This window comes from Pseudopodoces humilis, chromosome 5 (assembly GCF_049639895.1).
Source record: "Pseudopodoces humilis isolate 2021_Gansu_Grassland_sample_001 chromosome 5, ASM4963989v1, whole genome shotgun sequence".
Classification (NCBI taxonomy): domain Eukaryota; kingdom Metazoa; phylum Chordata; class Aves; order Passeriformes; family Paridae; genus Pseudopodoces; species Pseudopodoces humilis.
The window spans coordinates 24,589,844-24,595,843 of record NC_142204.1 but is presented as its reverse complement, the minus strand read 5'-3'; the positions used below and the strand labels follow the sequence as shown (position 1 = coordinate 24,595,843).

Here is a 6,000-nt window from a genome sequence, read left to right as displayed (position 1 = left end):
AAGCTTCATGTTTCTCCGAGAGAAGGAGCAGACCTCCCTGTCCGGCATCCTCCAGTTCAGCCACAGGTCAGGCAGTGGTAGCAGCACAGTCCACATTGTGGGCTGCTCTGGGATTTTGAGACTCGGGTACCCCTGAAACCCCTTTTCACACATGAAAATGTGGAAAAGTTAGAAATGCGTTTCATTTGAAGATTTCTGCTGGCCAATCTCTAATTTCCAGTAAACCTGCTTCACTGAATATTATCTTCCAATTTAAGATTGCGACAGTCTGGCGATAAAGCTGAACAAGTACCATGCTGCTGCATTTAGTTTCCAGCACTTAAGATCCAGCCTCTGCCGGGAACCCCTCCATTCCCATCCCAAGGATTTAGGGGTGGGTGGTGCTGGGCGAAAGCATGGGAGAAAGGAAGGTAAATATTCCTGACTTGTCATTAAACCCGAAACTCCCAGAACTGCCAGTACGAGTGCTCCATGTTTTTGACCCCAGTCCCCCTTTAGTAACCCAAACCCCACGGCGCCCACAAGGGCGGCCCTGCGCCTTTAAGGGCGAGGCCCCGCCTCTCCCCGCCCAGCAAGCACCCGCCCCTTCTCCCCGCCCGCGATGACCTCATCTCTGCCTTTCGATTGGCTGAGCTCCCCGTCAGTCAGATGGTGCCCGCCCCTCGCTCCCGTTAGCTTCCCCAGGTGCTCGCGGCCCATTGGTTGCTTCTGGTGCCGCTCAGTGGCGCTTCTGCGCGCCGATTGGCGGGGGGCGGGCCCTTCCGCGGTTGCGAGGCGCCGGCCGGCGGTGGCGCGGCCGGGCTGCGGGAGCGGGGGCGGCGCCTCCTCTGCCGGGGACGGGCACGGGCGGGTTCGGGCGAGATGGAGCCGTGACCAGGTGAGCGCGGAGCTCCGGCTCAGGCCGGGGCTGCGAGGCGGCCCCGAGCAGCGGCAGCGGTAGACGGAGGGAGGATGGGCGCGGGCCCTCCCTGAGGGGCCTCCCTGCGCTGGGGCACGGGGCGGCTGCGCCCCCTCCGGAGCCCCCGCGCTGTGTCCCCGCTGCCCCGGAGCGCTCTGCGCCGCTCCCCGCCCTCCCCCCTGAGAAGGGTCCCGGGCGTTCAGCGGGTCGGTGTGGGGTGGTTTTGGGGGGCTCTTTGCGGCGTTGGAGGCCGGGCAGTGCTGACAGGGATTCGCAAGGGTTTGGGCAGCAGCCGCCGCCGTGTCCTGCCACCCCCACCGGGCTGCATTGAGCGGGGTCGATTTTCCCCACTGGGAAGATGCTTGTCCGTGCTGTGGCTGGGCGCTTATTTGAGGTAACATTCGCGTGTCCCAGCCGTTTGTTTTCCTCTCTGTGACTGAAAAATCTATCAAAGAGGACTGTAATTTCATATCTTCCCTGACCGCGGATGGAAACCGACAAATCTATATGTGTGTTAGTGGAAATAATCCTCCTGAGACCTTTATGATCTGGATCTGTGTAGCCTTATGCTGCATCATGCAAACTTTGTGTTAATACGGTTCTGTGGGGCTCCGTTTTACAAAACGAGCCTTGAGTGAGCTGAATAAAGGGTTGTGGGTTTGCTGCTGCATGTAGCAGTCTTTTTCTCGTATCATTTGTCCAGACAGCATCAGGGCCTGTGCTGTGAAACTGCATTTTAACCTACCATCCATAGAAAATACATTTTGAAGACACTAAAAATGTTTCTGTTTAAGTCTGTAGCTTCTTATCTGTATCTTGGAACCCAAAATGTGCTCTTTGTTTCTTGGTAGGATCTGAAGACAAAGTGCTGAATATTTGGAAAATATAAAATGTATCTGTTCTGGGCTGAATGTGTATAACCCAACATTCTGTCTTTTGTCTTTTAAATTTGTATTTGACATCAGGGCTAGTTGTGGTATAGATGACTTATTGTGATTGCGTTTTCTACTTGTGTGTTGGTTTTCAGGTAAAAATACAAATTAACTTCCACCACTGATTTTAAAATATATCTGCTTCTTGCACAAAAGCCCTCACTAGGTTTCTGTAATGACACATTTCTGTAAAATCCATACTGTTGAACTGGTAGAGGTGTAATGCCTTTAGATCTTCGTAAGTATTTCCAAAAATATTTCAGTCATTACTGAATATGAAATGAAAGGGACACCAATTTGTTCCCATTTGCTGCAGTGATTTAATGAGTGATCTAATAGTTGTGATTAAATAGAATCTAATAATAGATTTTAAAATAAGTGTACGATCTGAAGCTGACTATGAACTCCTTTTTTGCTCTTTAGATTCATGCTTTCTGCTGAAGGGAGAAAAAGACTCGGGGCTAAAAGCAAATGCCTTAAGCTTTCCACAAGTAGGCAAATTTGCCCTTCTTAATTACTAGATATTGGCTTACTGAGACCCTTCCAGTCCTTTCTCACTTATAATTTAGAAACCAATTGTGATTTCAGGAAAAGAGTGAAGTATTGCCAGTTACAGCTTCTTGAGCATCACCCTGTTCTGTACAAAATGTGAGCAGTGCTGTGTTTGTTGGCTCCAATGGTTGTGGAATCAGCTTTAATTTCAGTTTAATTAAGGCCATCCACTCCTATCATCATGTGGGAGAAGGCTTCTAAATCTTAAGGCTACAAGCAGATCTTGAAATAAAATGCAAAGAAAGGGAGTACAGAAGACTTTTTGACGTAGAACTAAGAGAATGTGGCATTTTTCCAAAAGCAGTCTTTAATTTTTCCTCCTTTCGAATATGAAATAATGGGAAACTCTTAGATTTGAGGAGGAGTGCTTGCTTGCTTGTGGTTTTTTTTAACCCTGACTTCTACTGACATGGCAAAACAACAACATTTTTCACAGACTTCCATCCTTGAACCTTCAGGTGAAATGTACATTCAGGCAATAAAAGTACCCTTTAATTTAATGACGATGATAATAATAATAGCAATCCCTACTGGATTTCCTTCACTATTGAGCCATGATTAAATTCCTGTATTTTATTTGGTGGGGAAAGCAGCAGCTGTACTAGAGAGAGAGAAATATCAGAACAAAAAAGGTTTGGATGTTGGAGCAGAAAGTGGATGAATTCTTATGATGTGTCAAAACATTATCACAAGATTAATTGTTGCACTCATTTGGAATGTGCAGGGTGTCTCCTTATATAATTTTTACCTCAAAAACGCAATTTATAGCAACTCCAACACTTTTCTGCCTTTACTCTCTATACTCAGCTGCCCTTCCCATGTTGTAGATAACACAATAGGACTATCTCAATGTCTGTTTACTTTCTGATAACTCAGTATTTGATTCAGATCCCTTTTGAGGACTGCAGTTGATTTCCTCCATGTAAAAAGTAGTAATAATTAGCAAATCATATTACAGTTATACAAAGCTCTTCCTTTAAGTTGGTTGGGGTTTTTTGTTTTTTGTTTTTTCTTTTTTTTTTATCAGTTATGTCCTGAGGGTCAATGTCTTTTCCTGAGAAACTGCTGGAGAGGAAGCAGAAAAAGCAATTGTTCAGCGGTCTTAAACTGTCAGACACCTACTCTGGGAAAGCCAAATCTAATTATTTCCTGTTGGACATATTGCTGAACTGCGACTGCAAACAGAGGATGTGGTTACACAGACATTTCTTTTGGTGGTAGGGCTGTCTTAAACAGCTCATATTCCCATTTGCCTTTTTCTCCCGTCCCCACCATTTGCTGTCACCTCAGTAGTAATGTGGAGTCTGTGGAGCTGTGTGCTAGTCCAGGTTAGAGACATGATTTTTAATCTGGGCATGTTCTATTCCTCTCCCCCTCAGACTCCCCCAAATAAAAAATGAGGGAGAGCTGCAAGAATGCATAGCTGGAGTGGAAGAGTGGATTAGTAAGAGCTACAGCTGAAAGGAACTATAGTTTAAACTGTTCTGTGATTCTTTTATGTGTGTGTCAGATGAAATGGATGAGTTTGTGTGAATTCAGAAACTCATTTCTTTGTCAACTACTCTGTTCAGTTTTTCAGGGATGCTGTGTGTATGGTTAATTTGTATGTTTTACTTTCCAACCTTTGAATAATTCTGGAGTGCAAGTACTGTTAAGTGGCTTCTTCAGGGGAAATGAATGGCATTGGGGTGAGGACAGCTTTCATTACCAGACTTAGATATGCCACACTGGTCAGTCAGAGCCTTCTGATTTTTAAATGTGGGTTGTCCTTGCGGAGGGCAAACAGTGCATGCAGCTTGTACAGGAATCTGCCCTCAGTCTGATACTCTGTTTTCAGATGTGGAAAAACAAGGCTGCTAACAGAATTTCACTTCCTTTGGTCTTTTTCTATTTCTTATTCAAGGCTCTTATTTTCCACACAGATAAATCTTAGAATTTGTCACTTAGTAAGGTAATGTAATTGTTTAAATTAGTTTGGTTTATATTTCAGAAATTGATGTAATGAATTTAGTTTGTGCAGCATTCCTTTCCCTTTCCCTCTCCCATATTTTTCTCTGTGTGTGTGCAGCATCATTATTCTTGTGCAAAGAAATATTTTGGATTTGGGCACACAGCCATATTGATAACATCTCTGCAAGAAGGTGAAATTTAACCTAGAGTCACAAATCTTTATAAGGCTGAGCTTTAATTGGAAATTTCTGCACCTTAACCTCATGTCATCCATCTGCTTTTGCTCTCTTACTGCAAACTAGAGTGTTGACTACTTTTTATCCTTCTTAATTAACTTGTGCTCCCGATTTCAGCTTGTTTGGGCCCTGCTGATCCAGAAAAGCTGAGTTTTTGTGGAGCAGCAGAGGAGGCATGGTAGTTGCTGCTGCATGTGCCAGCACGTTATTTGTTAACAGCTGATCACTGGGGGCTGCCTTTTTGGCATTGAGAGAGAAACTTTCTCCTGGACGTGATCAGGAGTTGCTGCTGCTGCTGTTGTCTCTGCTTGCCATGGGTGCATATTGAAATGTGTATGTACCACGGTGCAGGGACCCTGGCATAAAGCAGTGCAGAAGCTTCCCTATCTTGCCATCTTCTGGTGAGGCAAATAAATGTGCTGACTACACAGTATCTTCAAAGTGTCTGCATGTGAGGGGAACAGGAGACTGAAATGATATATCTAGTTCTGTGAAATTAATTTTCTTCTGAGACAGTCTACATCACAGATTGCAGCAACCTCAAATTAATGTTTCCTGTAATGTATGGCAATTACAACTAGTTATAGACACACCAGGGAGGGGATGTGTGGTTCCTTGAGTCCTACCCTTCCCGTGGTTTAGTGGAGCACTGAGGATATATTTTCATTGCACGACTGATCCATATGGTTGACACCCTGTTTAGGCTTACTCAGATGAGATCATCCTTTACACACAGCCTTAGCCATGTTGTGATGAACTCATTCGCTCTGCAGTTGTTTGTATGTGTGATGGTACAGCTCTGAGCAAAGATGAGACGGGATTCACTTTCTATCAATTACAGGGAAGCTTTTCCTCCTTCAGGCAGAAACTTCCATAAAAAAAACATTGAAAGACTCTACTGGAATGATTTTTTAAAAAAAATACTATTTTTGCCCTTCCTTGTGATCTTTATAGCAATATAAGACATTTCCCAGCAGAATGTCATTACAATCCACATTGTAACTTAATTTCTGTTCCCCGGTGTAAAATGGACCTGCATCCAGATGAGCCTTTTCTCCGAGTGACTGGTAGGGCCATGGTGATGTTAGGCCTAATATAACTGTCTCTAAATTCGCTCTCATATGTCCTGTTGGACATGACTTATGGGAGCAGATAATTTGAGTTTGAATCTTTTTAAAGCCTCCATCTGAGAGACAGCCTGGGTGTCGGAAGGGTGGGATATGAGTTCTGCATTCCCTTGTTCCGATCAGGCTTACAAGTCATGTCAGTGAGTTTCTGTGTTGTTCAGGCATGCTGAAACTCCAAGTCACCAGTGAAGGCAATAAGCCATTGTAATCACTGGAATAGCAGCCATTTGGCTTGAACATGTAAACACTGACATATAAACTTTTCCATTGGATGGAGAAGTTTATCAGCAAGATGAGACTTCTGC

The 6,000-nt window shown here is 44.5% G+C and overlaps 1 protein-coding gene across 1 annotated transcript in view; it reads left to right on the top strand.

Annotated features, from left to right (window-relative positions):
• Window positions 1-779: 779 nt before the first annotated feature.
• The window catches only part of MRTFA (myocardin related transcription factor A), a 95,235-nt gene continuing 90,014 nt past the window's right edge, over window positions 780-6,000 (top strand). Inside the window, exon 1 of the mRNA XM_088055260.1 lies at window positions 780-877. The gene's annotated coding sequence lies outside the window, so the exon portion shown is untranslated. The remainder of the gene's footprint in view (window positions 878-6,000) is intronic.